Source organism: Salmo trutta, chromosome 38, assembly GCF_901001165.1.
Source record: "Salmo trutta chromosome 38, fSalTru1.1, whole genome shotgun sequence".
NCBI lineage: Eukaryota > Metazoa > Chordata > Actinopteri > Salmoniformes > Salmonidae > Salmo > Salmo trutta.
In genome coordinates this window covers 24,114,214-24,130,167 of record NC_042994.1, presented here as the reverse complement: position 1 = coordinate 24,130,167, position 15,954 = coordinate 24,114,214, and positions in this window count along the sequence as shown.

Sequence of the window (15,954 nt, the reverse complement as noted above, 5' to 3'; positions counted from 1 at the left end):
AGGAGAGAGAGAGAGATTCATTAGCAACAAGACAGAACCAAAACTATGATAGGAGCACAGCTGTCAATCTTCCACTGAACCAGGGTTAAAAGTGCACCTTCTGAACACACCCACTAACAGACACACGCACGCACACAAATTCTGGGGGGAATTCCTGCTGACATGTGACCACAAGGAACATTCTTTCAGCTGACATTATTTTCCTTAACTCAAGAGAGAGGGGAGAGAGAGATAGAAAGAACGAGAGAAAGAAACGAGAGAGATAGAGAAAGAGAAAGGGGAGAGAGAGAGAGATCTTACTAGATAGGCTTAATTACAGAATAATAATATTTAATCAAACACCTTTTAAAACATACACACAGCCACTGTGGTTTAGCCATCACTGAGTGTGTGGTCTGACCAACCAGTTAGTAAAGTTACTGTGTTTCACAGTCGTCTCAGACAGTGTGGTCTGACCAACCAGTTAGTAAAGTTACTGTGTTTCACAGTCGTCTCAGACAGTGTGGTCTGACCAACCAGTTAGTAAAGTTACTGTGTTTCACAGTCGTCTCAGACAGTGTGGTCTGACCAACCAGTTAGTAAAGTTACTGTGTTTCACAGTCGTCTCAGACAGTGTGGTCTGACCAACCAGTTAGTAAAGTTACTGTGTTTCACAGTCGTCTCAGACAGTGTGGTCTGACCAACCAGTAAGGTCCTTGTGTGGCCTCTATACTATATTATAAACTGGGTGGTTCGGTTCGAGCCCTGGATGTTGATTGGCTGAAAGCTGTGGTATATCAGACCGTATACATTTTAGTCATTTATCAGAGCCACTACAGTAGTGAGTCATTTAGCAGACTCTCTGATCCAGAGCCACTACAGTAGTGAGTCATTTAGCAGACTCTCTGATCCAGAGCCACTACAGTAGTGAGTCATTTAGCAGACTCTCTGATCCAGAGCCACTACAGTAGTGAGTCATTTAGCAGACTCTCTTATCCAGAGCCACTACAGTAGTGAGTCATTTAGCAGACTCTCTGATCCAGAGCCACTACAGTAGTGAGTCATTTAGCAGACTCTCTTATCCAGAGCCACTACAGTAGTGAGTCATTTAGCAGACTCTCTGATCCAGAGCCACTACAGTAGTGAGTCATTTAGCAGACTCTCTGATCCAGAGCCACTACAGTAGTGAGTCATTTAGCAGACTCTCTGATCCAGAGCCACTACAGTAGTGAGTCATTTAGCAGACTCTCTTATCCAGAGCCACTACAGTAGTGAGTCATTTAGCAGACTCTCTTATCCAGAGCCACAACAGTAGTGAGTCATTTAGCAAACTCTCTTAAAAATATATGTTTATTTCTACTGTTCTAATTACGTTGGTAACCAGTTTATAATAGCAACAAGGCACCTCTGGGGTTTGTGGTATATGGCCAATATCCCACGGCTAAGGGCTGTAGCCAGGCACTCTGCGATGCGTCGTATTGGCCATATACCACACCTCCTCAGGCCTTATTGCTGAAGTACAGCACAGAAACAACCACACACTCCTGGACACCCTGTAAGTCTACATGTTTAGTGTGTAGACAGACCCTTTTTAAGGCTGCCCCCTTGAAAACACCTACCTAGCCTTTACAGGCCCAATCTATACTCTACCGAGGAGAGGAGGAGATGATGAGGGAGGAGAGAGAGAAGTGAGGCTGGAGCCCTATTACATCTGCCTCAACTCAGAAGAGAGAGGGAGGAGAAAAAGGAGGCGAGGAGTAGGAAGAGAGAAGTGAGGAGAGAACCAAACAGGCCTGCGCTCCTTCATTACCAGAGTATGGGGACAGAGCGAGTTTCCCAAAGGCTCCAATTTCACTCAGTGCACTTCACGAGCTCAGGGCTTGCCTGGCCCAGCATGCATCTGTAGTCTACTTGTGTGCTGCTATAGCCACTTGCTTTAGCTACTGACATGGAGTTCACTAGATATTTTAATAAAGAAACTGATAACACACATAGGTGAAAAATCAAGATGACTTACAAAGATGAGGAGGACCAGGGGAGGGAGCGCGGTGATGTAGTGTCCAAAACCAAATGGTAGGTCCAGGTAGTCACTCAAATAGGTGGGTGTTGGTTAAATGGTAGGTACAGGTAGTCACTCAAATAGATGGCTGTTGGTTAAATGGCAGGTCCAGGTAGTCACTCAAATAGGTGGGTGTTGGTTAAATGGTAGGTCCAGGTAGTCACTCAAATAGGTGGGTGTTGGTTAAATGGTAGGTCCAGGTTGTCACTCAAATAGGTGGGTGTTGGTTAAATGGTAGGTCCAGGTAGTCACTCAAATAGGTGGGTGTTGGTTAAATGGTAGGTCCAGGTTGTCACTCAAATAGGTGGGTGTTGGTTAAATGGTAGGTCCAGGTTGTCACTCAAATAGGTGGGTGTTGGTTAAATGGTAGGTCCAGGTAGTCACTCAAATAGGTGGGTGTTGGTTAAATGGTAGGTCCAGGTAGTCACTCAAATAGGTGGGTGTTGGTTAAATGGTAGGTCCAGGTAGTCACTCAAATAGGTGGGTGTTGGTTAAATGGTAGGTCCAGGTAGTCACTCAAATAGGTGGCTGTTGGTTAGATGGTAGGTCCAGGTAGTCACTCAAATAGATGGGTGTTGGTTAAATGGTAGGTCCAGGTAGTCACTCAAATAGGTGGGTGTTGGTTAAATGGTAGGTCCAGGTAGTCACTCAAATAGATGGGTGTTGGTTAAATGGTAGGTCCAGGTAGTCACTCAAATAGGTGGGTGTTGGTTAAATGGTAGGTCCAGGTTGTCACTCAAATAGGTGGGTGTTGGTTAAATGGTAGGTCCAGGTAGTCACTCAAATAGGTGGGTGTTGGTTAAATGGTAGGTCCAGGTTGTCACTCAAATAGGTGGCTGTTGGTTAAATGGTAGGTCCAGGTAGTCACTCAAATAGATGGCTGTTGGTTAAATGTTAGGTCCAGGTAGTCACTCAAATAGGTGGGTGTTGGTTAAATGGTAGGTCCAGGTAGTCACTCAAATAGATGGGTGTTGGTTAAATGGTAGGTCCAGGTAGTCACTCAAATAGGGGTGTTGGTTAAATGGTAGGTTCCAGGGTAGTCAACTCAATAGGATGGGTGTTGGTAAATGTAGGTCCAGGTTGTCACTTCAAATAGATGGGTGTTGGTTAAATGGTAGGTCCAGGTTAGTCACTCAAATAGGTGGGTGTTGGTTAAATGGTAGGTCCAGGTAGTCACTCAAATAGGTGGGGTGTTGGTTAATGGTAGGTCCAGGTAGTCACTCAAATAGGTGGGTGTTGGTTAATGGTAGGTCCAGGTAGTCACTCAAATAGGTGGGTGTTGGTTAAATGGCAGGTCCAGGTAGTCACTCAAATAGGTGGCTGTTGGTTAAATGGCAGGTCCAGGTAGTCACTCAAATAGGTGGCTGTTGGTTAAATGGTAGGTCCAGGTATAGTCACTCAATAGATGGGCTGTTGGTTAAATGGTAGGTCCAGGTTGTCACTCAAATAGGTGGGTGTTGGTTAAATGGTAGGTCCAGGTAGTCACTCAAATAGGTGGGTGTTGGTTAAATGGTAGGTCCAGGTAGTCACTCAATAGGTGGGTGTTGGTTAAAGGTAGGGTCAGAGCGTTGTCACTCAAATAGGTGGGTGTTGGTTAAATGGTAGGTCCAGGTAGTCACTCAAATAGGTGGGTGTTGGTTAAATGGTAGGTCCAGGTAGTCACTCAAATAGGTGGGTGTTGGTTAAATGGTAGGTTCAGGTAGTCACTCAAATAGATGGCTGTTGGTTAAATGGTAGGTCCAGGTAGTCACTCAAATAGGTGGGTGTTGGTTAAATGGTAGGTCCAGGTAGTCACTCAAATAGGTGGGTGTTGGTTAAATGGTAGGTCCAGGTAGTCACTCAAATAGATGGCTGTTGGTTAAATGGTAGGTCCAGGTAGTCACTCAAATAGGTGGGTGTTGGTTAAATGGTAGGTCCAGGTAGTCACTCAAATAGATGGCTGTTGGTTAAATGTTAGGTCCAGGTAGTCACTCAAATAGATGGCTGTTGGTTAAATGGTAGGTCCAGTTAGTCACTCAAATAGGTGGGTGTTGGTTAAATGGTAGGTCCAGGTAGTCACTCAAATAGATGGCTGTTGGTTAAATGGTAGGTCCAGGTAGTCACTCAAATAGGTGGGTGTTGGTTAAATGGTAGGTCCAGGTAGTCACTCAAATAGATGGCTGTTGGTTAAATGGTAGGTCCAGGTAGTCACTCAAATAGATGGGTGTTGGTTAAATGGTAGGTCCAGGTAGTCACTCAAATAGATGGCTGTTGGTTAAATGTTAGGTCCAGGTAGTCACTCAAATAGATGGCTGTTGGTTAAATGGTAGGTCCAGGTAGTCACTCAAATAGATGGGTGTTGGTTAAAAGGTAGGTCCAGGTAGTCACTCAAATAGATGGGTGTTGGTTAAATGGTGATTTTAATGAATGGAGCCAATTTGGAGCGGCAGGTTTTATTCTTTGTGAGCGCAGAGCGGTGGAAAGGCCGCGGAGCGCCGGAGCGGTGCTTGTGTGTGAGCGATGAGCGGAATTTCCGACCGCTCAACTTTGCTCACATACTCTGCTTCTTACATAATCTATAGGAGAGAAACCAGAGGGATGAGAGAAGTGAAGAAAAAGGGACCATAAATAAACTGACCAGGATGATACTACAGCCTGTATACCCTATACTGTCTCCACTGACCATGATACACCAGCCTGTACACCCTATACTGTCTCCACTGACCAGGATGATACACCAGCCTGTACACCCTATACTGTCACCACTGGCCATGATACACCAGCCTGTATACCCTATACTGTCACAACTGACCATAATACACCAGCCTGTATACCCTATACTGTCACCACTGGCCATGATACACCAGCCTGTATACCCTATACTGTCACCACTGGCCATGATACACCAGCCTGTACAGCCTATACTGTCACCACTGGCCATGATACACCAGCCTGTATACCCTATACTGTCACCACTGGCCATGATACACCAGCCTGTATACCCTATACTGTCACCACTGACCATGATACACCAGCCTGTATACCCTATACTGTCACCACTGGCCATGATACACCAGCCTGTATACCCTATACTGTCACCACTGACCATAATACACCAGCCTGTATACCCTATACTGTCACCACTGACCATGATACACCAGCCTGTATACCCTATACTGTCACCACTGGCCATGATACACCAGCCTGTATACCCTATACTGTCACCACTGGCCATGATACACCAGCCTGTATAGCCTATACTGTCTCCACTGGCCATGATACACCAGCCTGTATAGCCTATACTGTCTCCACTGGCCATGATACACCAGCCTGTATACCCTATACTGTCTCCACTGGCTATGATACACCAGCCTGTATAGCCTATACTGTCACCACTGACCATGATACACCAGCCTGTATACCCTATACTGTCTCCACTGGCCATGATACACCAGCCTGTATAGCCTATACTGTCTCCACTGGCCATGATACACCAGCCTGTATACCCTATACTGTCTCCACTGGCTATGATACACCAGCCTGTATAGCCTATACTGTCACCACTGACCATGATACACCAGCCTGTATACCCTATACTGTCTCCACTGACCATGATACACCAGCCTGTATACCCTATACTGTCACAACTGACCATGATACACCAGCCTGTATACCCTATACTGTCACAACTGACCATGATACACCAGCCTGTATACCCTATACTGTAACAACTGACCATGATACACCAGCCTGTATACCCTATACTGTCACAACTGACCATGATACACCAGCCTGTATACCCTATACTGTCTCCACTGGCCATGATACACCAGCCTGTATACCCTATACTGTCTCCACTGGCCATGATACACCAGCCTGTATACCCTATACTGTCACCACTGACCATGATACACCAGCCTGTACAGCCTATACTGTCACAACTGACCATGATACACCAGCCTGTACAGCCTATACTGTCACAACTGACCATGATACACCAGCCTGTACACCATATACTGTCTCCACTGGCCATGATACACCAGCCTGTACACCCTATACTGTCTCCACTGGCCATGATACACCAGCCTGTATACCCTATACTGTCTCCACTGGCCATGATACACCAGCCTGTATACCCTATACTGTCTCCACTGGCCATGATACACCAGCCTGTACACCCTATACTGTCTCCACTGGCCATGATACACCAGCCTGTACAGCCTATACTGTCTCCACTGACCATGATACACCAGCCTGTACAGCCTATACTGTCACAACTGACCATGATACACCAGCCTGTACAGCCTATACTGTCACAACTGACCATGATACACCAGCCTGTACAGCCTATACTGTCACAACTGACCATGATACACCAGCCTGTACAGCCTATACTGTCACAACTGACCATGATACACCAGCCTGTACAGCCTATACTGTCACAACTGACCATAATACACCAGCCTGTATACCCTATACTGTCACAACTGACCATAATACACCAGCCTGTATACCCTATACTGTCACCACTGACCATGATACACCAGCCTGTATACCCTATACTGTCACAACTGACCATGATACACCAGCCTGTATACCCTATACTGTCACAACTGACCATGATACACCAGCCTGTATACCCTATACTGTCACAACTGACCATGATACACCAGCCTGTATACCCTATACTGTCTCCACTGGCCATGATACACCAGCCTGTATACCCTATACTGTCTCCACTGGCCATGATACACCAGCCTGTATACCCTATACTGTCTCCACTGGCCATGATACACCAGCCTGTACACCCTATACTGTCTCCACTGACCATGATACACCAGCCTGTATACCCTATACTGTCTCCACTGGCCATGATACACCAGCCTGTACAACCTATACTGTCTCCACTGGCCATGATACACCAGCCTGTACAGCCTATACTGTCACCACTGACCATGATACACCAGCCTGTATACCCTATACTGTCACAACTGACCATAATACACCAGCCTGTATACCCTATACTGTCACCACTGACCATAATACACCAGCCTGTATACCCTATACTGTCACAACTGACCATGATACACCAGCCTGTATACCCTATACTGTCACAACTGACCATGATACACCAGCCTGTATACCCTATACTGTCACAACTGACCATGGCCAACTGCGACCTGGCCAAATTAAAGCAAAGCAGTGCGACAGTAACAACACAGAGTTACACATGGAGTAAACAAGCGTACAATCAATAACACAATCGAAAAAAGTCTATATACAGTGTTTGCAAATAGCGTGAGGAGATAAGGCAATAAATAGGCCATAGTAGCGAAGTAATTACAATTTAGCAGATTAACACAGGAGGGATAAATGAGCAGATGATGATGAGCAGATGATGGTGTGTAAGTAGTGATACTGGTATGCAAAAGAGCAGCAAAGTAAATATAAACAATATGGGGATGAGGTAGGTAGATTGGGTGGGCTATTTACAGATGGACTATGTACAGCTGCAGCGATCGGTTAGCTGCTCAGATAGCTGATGTTTAAAGTTAGTGAGGGATATATAAGAGGTGTTGGCTTTGGGGATGACCAGTGAGATATACCTGCTGGAAGGTGTCCTATGGGTGGGTGTTGCTATGGTGACCAGTGAGCTGAGATAAGGCGGGGCTTTACCTAGCATAGACTTATAGATGACCTGGAGCCAGTGGGTCTGGCGACGAATATGTAGCGAGTGCCAGCCGATTAGAGCATACAGGTCACAGTGGTGGGTGGTATAAGGGGCTTTGGTGACAAAACGGATGGCACTGTAATAGACTGCATCCAGGTTGCTGAGTAGAGTATTGGAAGCTATTTTGTAGATGACATCGCCGAAGTCGAGGAACGGTAGGATGGTCAGTTTTACTAGGATAAGTTTGGCGGCGTGAGTGAAGGAGGCTTTGTTGCGAAATAGAAAGCCGATTCTAGATTTAACTTTGGATTGGAGATGTTTGATGTGAGTCTGGAAGGAGAGTTTACAGTCTAGCCAGACACCTAGGTATTTGTAGTTGTCCACATATTCTAGGTCAGATCCATCCAGACTAGTGATGCTAGTCGGGCGGGCGGGTGTGGGCAGCGAACGGTTGAAAAGCATGCATTTGGTTTTGCTAGCGTTTAAGAGCAGTTGGAGGCCACAGAAGGAGTGTTGTACGGCATTGAAGCTCGTTTGGAGGTTAGTTAACACAGTGTCCAAAGAAGGGCCAGATGTATACAGAATGGTGTCGTCTGCGTAGAGGTGGATCAGGGAATCACCTGCATACCTATACTGTCACAACTGACCAGGATGACACACCAGCCTGTATACCCTATACTGTCACCACTGACCAGGATGATACACCAGCCTGTATACCCTATACTGTCACCACTGACCAGGATGATACTACAGCCTGTATACCCTATACTGTCACCACTGACCAGGATGATACACCAGCCTGTACACCCTATACTGTCACCACTGACCAGGATGATACACCAGCCTGTATACCCTATACTGTCACCACTGACCAGGATGATACTACAGCCTGTATACCCTATACTGTCACCACTGACCAGGATGATACACCAGCCTGTATACCCTATACTGTCACAACTGACCAGGATGATACACCAGCCTGTATACCCTATACTGTCACCACTGACCAGGATGATACTACAGCCACACACACCACCATAACACACCCATGAATGAGTAATACACAGCTAGTCTATAATATGTGGGCTTCACTGAGTGGACGAAGGCTCCAACAACCATACAATAGGTATCCTTAGATCTGTGGAGCCTAGCTATATTGGTAACGGAGTGTGTGTGTGTGTGTGTGTGTGTGTGTGGACAGCTGCTCTCTCGTGCGGTATTATCCCAGAATTGATTGCATCCCTCCTCTCACAATGAACAGGGCAAAAACCCAGGAGGAACGAGAGGAGAGGGAGAGAATGTCTGTCTGTGTGTCTGTGTGTATGTCTGTGTGTATGTCTGTGTGTATGTCTGTCTGTATGTCTGTCTGTCTGTCTGTCTGTCTGTCTGTCTGTCTGTCTGTCTGTCTGTCTGTCTGTGGTGATACTGGCAGAACAGTAGCACATATGTAGGAGATACATCACACTCTATAAAAGGAGCCAATTCACCAATACAGCTACAGCAATAAATGTATTTATTAATATTGTAATAAGACAGTAATATAAGTGTCATTCTATAGTTTAGTCCATTTGATTGTAATGGTGAGACCTATAGGCCTGTCAGTAAAGTAATAAACCACTCCATAGAAAATAAACACTCTGTTCATTGTTCATTCTAGTTGTATTGGTTAGAACTGTAATCCTATAACTAGCCTAAAGTAAATCCCAGATTAACAATGTTAACGTCAGTGGTTCATTCTATAGTTTAGTAATGGGTTTACAGGCCTATAAGTAAAGTAATAAATCCATCACAGATTTAACACATATAACGTAAATGTTTGTGTGAAGCCGCTTGCCGGGACACGTAAAACAGACACCTCCGGGGTCAGCGGCTTCATCCAGCAGGCTTCATCCAGCAGGCTATTTACAGCCACTGTGGGGTCAAGCCGTGTGAAATTCGAGCCAAGTTTCCATCACGGACAAGCAAACACACACCAACCGCTGACTAAACCACCTCCAGCCCCCCACCATACTGGCGACCTAAACTACCTGACACACCAGACCCAAAACGGCCATCTCCATTTCAGATGCGGGGCCATCCCCCTCTCCTCTCCTGTCGCGGTAAGATCCTTTGTCATTATTCCATGTTAATGACGTGATGACCGATCAATCAAGGCGGCCTCAGCAAACTCATTCCAGTTAATTAGTCCGCCGGGCGGTCGTCAAAGTTAACAGTATTTATATAAAGGAGGAGGGGAGGAGGAGAGAGAATAACAACAGAGAGAGAGGGATGAGGGAATAAAAACAGAATAACAACAGAGAGACAGAAGGAAAACAGAGTGAAAGCTTACTGCTAATAAACATGTAATCGTCTAGTGTAGATTTTAAAACGCGGCAGGTGCAAATTACACGGTCTCGAGCTCAGTGTTACGTCACGGCGCAGTAAAGTATCGCAAATAAAAGCGAGGTCAGTCTGGTACCATAACGACATGAGAGACTATTAATTAACCAGCCTGAATTAATGGCCACTGCTGTAACCGACCAGCGCACTGGGACTGGTGCGTAGCCTGTGTGAGTGTCAGAGAGACGATGTGAAATCAGTTGTTATTATGGCCAGAAAGTCACCATGCAGGCTCCTCTCCCCTGGATCCATGTCCTCCATCATCTTCCCTGCTTCTTACTATTCACCAAGCAACGAGGTGCCCCTTATATCTGATATTGGGTCAGTTTTATCTTTACACCACATAATACATAAACTCAGGTCTAATATGTCGTATAATGATCCTGGATCATACAAGAGTGGTAAGATCAACCTGGATCCCCTGTCTACATGGATCTCTCCCCTGTGCCCCAGCCCTCCTCTCCTCTCCCCACCCCTCTCCCTCCTCTCCCCGGGGAAGGTGTTACCTGGCCTGGGCCTCGTCGAGACTCTCGTCCGTGATGGCCATGATCTGCTGGAGGATATCCCCGATGTCCTGCTGCGGCTGGCCGAGGGAGTGCTGTTTCCTCCCGGCGTCATGGTCCCCCACGTCGACCTGAGACAGTCCGGACAGCCCGACGAGACCCGACATCATGCGGGCCTGGTCCTCCATGCCTTTCAGAAAAATCTCGCCGTTTTTGCGACAAAACTAGGGAGGGAAAAGGTGAACGTTGTCCGATGAAGGGAGGAAGATGAGAAGAGAGTATATTTTTTTCCCCAGAGGTAGCCCAGGCTAGTTGCCCTTTACAGTTTAATGTCCCTGACTCGAAACACCCGAGTGTTTCAAAGTAGCCAATAAACAAAGGAAGACATCAAACTAACTATAAAATGCCATTGCTCGTTCAAATGACCAATAGCGGCAAGCAAGCTGTAAACATGCAATTGTCTAAGTAAAACAAAAAAGCAAGTAAACGGTCGATCTGGGCCTACACAGTATTTGTAAACAAATAAACACTAGTTTCTTTGGCATAACCCGGCCTAGATGTATTTTGCATTCCGAGTCGGAAACACGGGTGCAGGGTTGTAACAGTAGTTCCACGGTTGAGGCAGATAGAGGGAGCGAGGAGGCCACAGGGGGGGAAATCAAGCCTGGAAAGGTAGAGCTGCCTTTAAAATGGTCAGCTAGGAGAACGACAAAGAGGGGGAGGGAGAACGAACCGAGCTGCGAGGGGGAAAAATGGCAACAATTAGCAGACTAGCTTGTCACAAATGTTACTCCTGCGTTCGACAAAATAATAATCCGGCCTATATCCAAACGCTGTCTCGTGGAAAGCGACGGGGAATGTAGGCGAACCAGTTTGGAATCCAACCACCATGTATCTCCGTGTTTCTCTAACAATGAGAAACAAGAGTAGCGCCACACTAGCCTACAACAGCTCGGCTAACGTTACTAGTCCACAGAAATCCCCAACGTGTCCGTTTTCGTTGCCTTCTTCTCCCAGGAAAACCTGCACGGCTGGGAAGAAGTATTGTAGCTCGTAGCCTACAGGATCAAATAAAACGACGGAATAAAATACATTTTTTTTTTATAAACTCCACTCCGTCCGACCAGCCGTGGCTGGCCTTGTCCTATCCGTTGGTCGAATAGCGCTGCTTGCTCCCCTCTCTTCTAGGCAGGTTTTTTTCCCTCTCCTCTGCTCTCCTTTCTTTATCAGGCTCCCTCGCCTGGCCCGTTCTCCCACTACCAACACACACACACACACACACACAGCGCACGCTGGGGAGGATAATATGCAATTCCACATCTCACCGCTCGGGGTGGGCTCCTCTCAGCTCCGATACAGTGTTCAGCAACAGCAGCATGGAAACAAGCAGCATTGTTGACAGTTGTGTTATTGTTGTTGTGATGGCTTGGAGGGCCTTCTCATGTAGCCTAAATATCCCACCCCAAGACAGTCATATGAAAGCTTCACGTTTCAAGGAGCCCATTCACTATGACATCAGGAGCCTGGTTCAACCAGAGCAATAGTTTCAGGCCGACCAGCCTACCAAGATGGCTGGAATGGAATTAGACTTTCTTTCTACTCATTTTGCAAACAACCCTAAGATGCCGCACTGATCCCACTGCCGCCACCAGTGTAGCAGACGGAGACGGGCTTGATCCAGAGAACCAGGGGTTGTGGGGAGAGCAGAGAGCCCTACCACCTGTGCCATAAAGATTCAGCACATAGTCATAGTTACACAGTCAGTCACAGACACATGCTACAGATACAAACACATGTTACAGATACAGACACATGTTACAGACACAGACACATTCTACAGTCACAGACACATTCTACAGTCACAGACACATGCTACAGACACAGACACATGCTACAGTCACAGACACATTCTACAGTCACAGACACATGCTACAGACACAGACACATGCTACAGACACAGAAAATGCCACAGACACATTCTACAGTCACAGACACATGCTACAGACACAGAAAATGCTACAGACACAGACACATGCTACAGTCACAGACACATGCTACAGATACAAACACATGTTACAGATACAGACACACGCTACACACGCTACAGTCACAGACACGTGCTACAGTCACAGACACATGCTACAGACACACGCTACAGACACATTCTACAGACATGCTACAGACACATGCTACAGACACATGCTACAGACACATTCTACAGACACATGCTACAGACACATTCTACAGACACATTCTACAGACACAGACACATGCTACAGACACATGCTACAGACACATGCATGTAGACGCGGTGAGTTGGTCTCACGCTCTCGTGACGAGGTAGTGCCTGTCACTTCAAATCAGTGTCACCCTTGGTCCAAGAGAGAATTTCCTCTTGTTCTAATGTTTGAGACGTTTCCTGAGCGGGAGACAAGGGTTCAGGACCCACCAGTCATACACAGACACATACAGACACTGATACAGGTTGGCTACAACAGCCTACACTTGGTCAAATGACACCCTATTCCCTACATAGGGCATTACCTTTGGCAAGAGCCTTATGGCAGGGGCCTGACAAATAGCGCAGAGGTCTAAGGCACTGCATCACGGTTCTTGAGCCATCACTACAGACCCTGGTTTGATCCCAGGCGGTGTCACAGCCGGCCTATGACCGGGAGACCATGAGGCGGCGCACAATTGGCCCAGCGTCGTCCGGGTTAGGGGAGGGTTTGGCCGGCCGGGATTTCCTTGTCCCATCGCGCTCTAGCAACTCCTTGTGGCGGGCCGGGCGCAGTGCACGCTGACTTCGGTCGCCAGTTGTACGGTGTTTCCTCAGACACATTGGTCTGGCTGGCTTACGGGTTAAGCGAGCAGTGTATCAAGAAGCAGTGCGGCTTGGCAGGGTCGTGTTTCAGAGGACGCATGGCTCTTGACATTCGCCTCTCCCGAATCCGTACGGGAGTTGCAGCGATGGGACAAGACCGTAACTACCAATTGGATATCACAAAATTGTGAAGAAAAAAGGGTAAAAGTAAAAAAAGAATACTTAAAAAGAAAGCCCTATGGCTAATTCCCTACATAGGGCACTAGTTTTGACCTAGGCCTTTTTCACTAAAATAAATGCCCTATATAGGTTGCAATTTGGGACACTGGAATAGTAGCCCAAATGGTTCTGTTATTTATCCTCTTGCTAAATGGTATCCATGTTGATGTCTCCTCAGCTTTGTAGACGTGACGTAGCGTGTGCATGATTAGCCTGCTAATGTTGAACACAAAACAAAGCCGTGTCACTCGACCATCATCATCATTACCATCACTCACCCCTCTCCGCCAATCATAGCCTCCACTCGTCTTTGACCCCCTTGGTTGCTAGGCGTTATGCTAATGGGGCCTATAGCGTTTCAACCTAAACAGTGGACCAACTGAATAACGTGGAACATGTAGAGTGGATATACAGGTCTGAATTTACACAACACACATAGCGTTAGGCCTAGTCCTCCTTATTGAATGATTACAAAAGGATACAACATGTATCTGTCGTGTGTGAATGTGTGAATGTTGCTGTTTATATACAGTACCAGTCAAACGTTTGGACACACCTACTCATTCAAGGGTTTTTCTTTATTTTTTACTATTTTCTACATTGTAGAATAATAGAGAAGACATCAAAACTATGAAATAACACATATGGAATCACAACTTTTGACCATGGCCCTTTGGACCAGAGAACTTTAGGCCCTGGTCAAAAGTAGTCCACTTCACAGGGAAAGGGGTGCCATTCTGGTCAAAAGTAGTTCAGGGTTCCAAAAGGGTTCCATTTGGGACGTGTGTGTTCAGATTGAACGTGTGTGTTCAGATACAAATCTACCATTCCAGTGTTTTACTTGCTATATTGTATTTACTTTGCCACCATGGCCTTTTTTGCCTTTACCTCCCTTATCTCACCTCATTTGCTCACTTTGTATATAGACTTATTTTTCTACTATATTATTGACTGTAGGTTTGTTTTACTCCATGTGTAACTCTGTGTTGTTATATGCTGTCGAACTGCTTTGCTTTATCTATGCCAGGTCGCAATTGTAAATGAAAACTTGTTCTCAACTTGCCTACCTGGTTAAATAAAGGTGAAATAAAAAAAGATTGAGTCATGGTGTCTTTGTTGAGCTGCTGTTGCCAATAGAGACAGCAGAATGACAGAGACCACGCCTTCAGCTAATGACTCAATTATACATCACTCTCCCTCTCTGTGTGTATGTGTGTGGGTGTGTGTGTGTGTGCGTGTGTGTGTGTGTGTGTGTGTGTGTGTGTGTGTGTGTGTGTGTGTGTGTGTGTGTGTGTGTGTGTGAAGTACTTTGTGCTTGCTGTAAGATCATACTGGATCAGTTTGAACCATAAATGAAGCAGAGGGAATGTCAGAAAGCCTCGTCCTCCTCACTCTCCTGCTAGATTGACAGCTGGGTTGCCATGGCAGGAGGGGGGAGGGGGGAATAGAACATTGGGTCATTAGCCCGCCTCCTTTCAGGATGACTGACATCCAGGCTGGGAGAGGGGAGAGGGAGGGGGGAGTAGAAAGGGAGAGGGAGAGGGGGGGACTGGGGAGAGGAAAGGGAGAAGGGGGACTGGGGAGAGTAAAGGGGAAGGGGGAATGGGGAGAGGAAAGGGGGAGGGGGGAGAGGAAAGGGAGAAGGGGGACTGGGGAGAGAAAGGGAGAAGGGGGACTGGGGAGAGAAAGGGAGAAGGGGGACTGGGGAGAGGAAAGGGGGAGGGGGGACTGGGGAGACGAAAGGGGGAGAGGAAAGGGAGAAGGGGGACTGGGGAGAGAAAGGGGGAGGGGGAGAGGAAAGGGAGAAGGGGGACTGGGGAGAGGAAAGGGGGAGGGGGAGGGGGAGGGGGAGAGGAAAGGGAGAAGGGGGACTGGGGAGAGATTAGGGAGAGGGGAGGGGGGAAGGGCAGGGTGCGGGTGTAGAGTTTCAGTTACACTCCCACTTTACCATGACAGCCCAAAGACACACACACACACACACACACACATACACACACACACACACACACACAAACACACACAGGTTAGGTTGATGTGAGGTGGTGTGATAAAGCGTTGCTGACTACATAGGGAGAAGAACATTCCCTGTGTTGTGTGTGTGTGTGTGTGTGTGTGTGTGTGTGTGTGTATGTGTGTTGCCAGTCTGTCATACTCAGAGAGACAGAAGGCCATCCAGCAGGACAGATGAATGGATCCCGTGGCAAGGCACAAAAAGAGAGATGACTGAGGCATCAGTCTATCATTCTCTCTCTCTCTCTCTCACACACACACACACACACACACACATTCGTGGAATAAATTCACAGAAAGAGACTTACACCCACAGTCACACTCAAACATA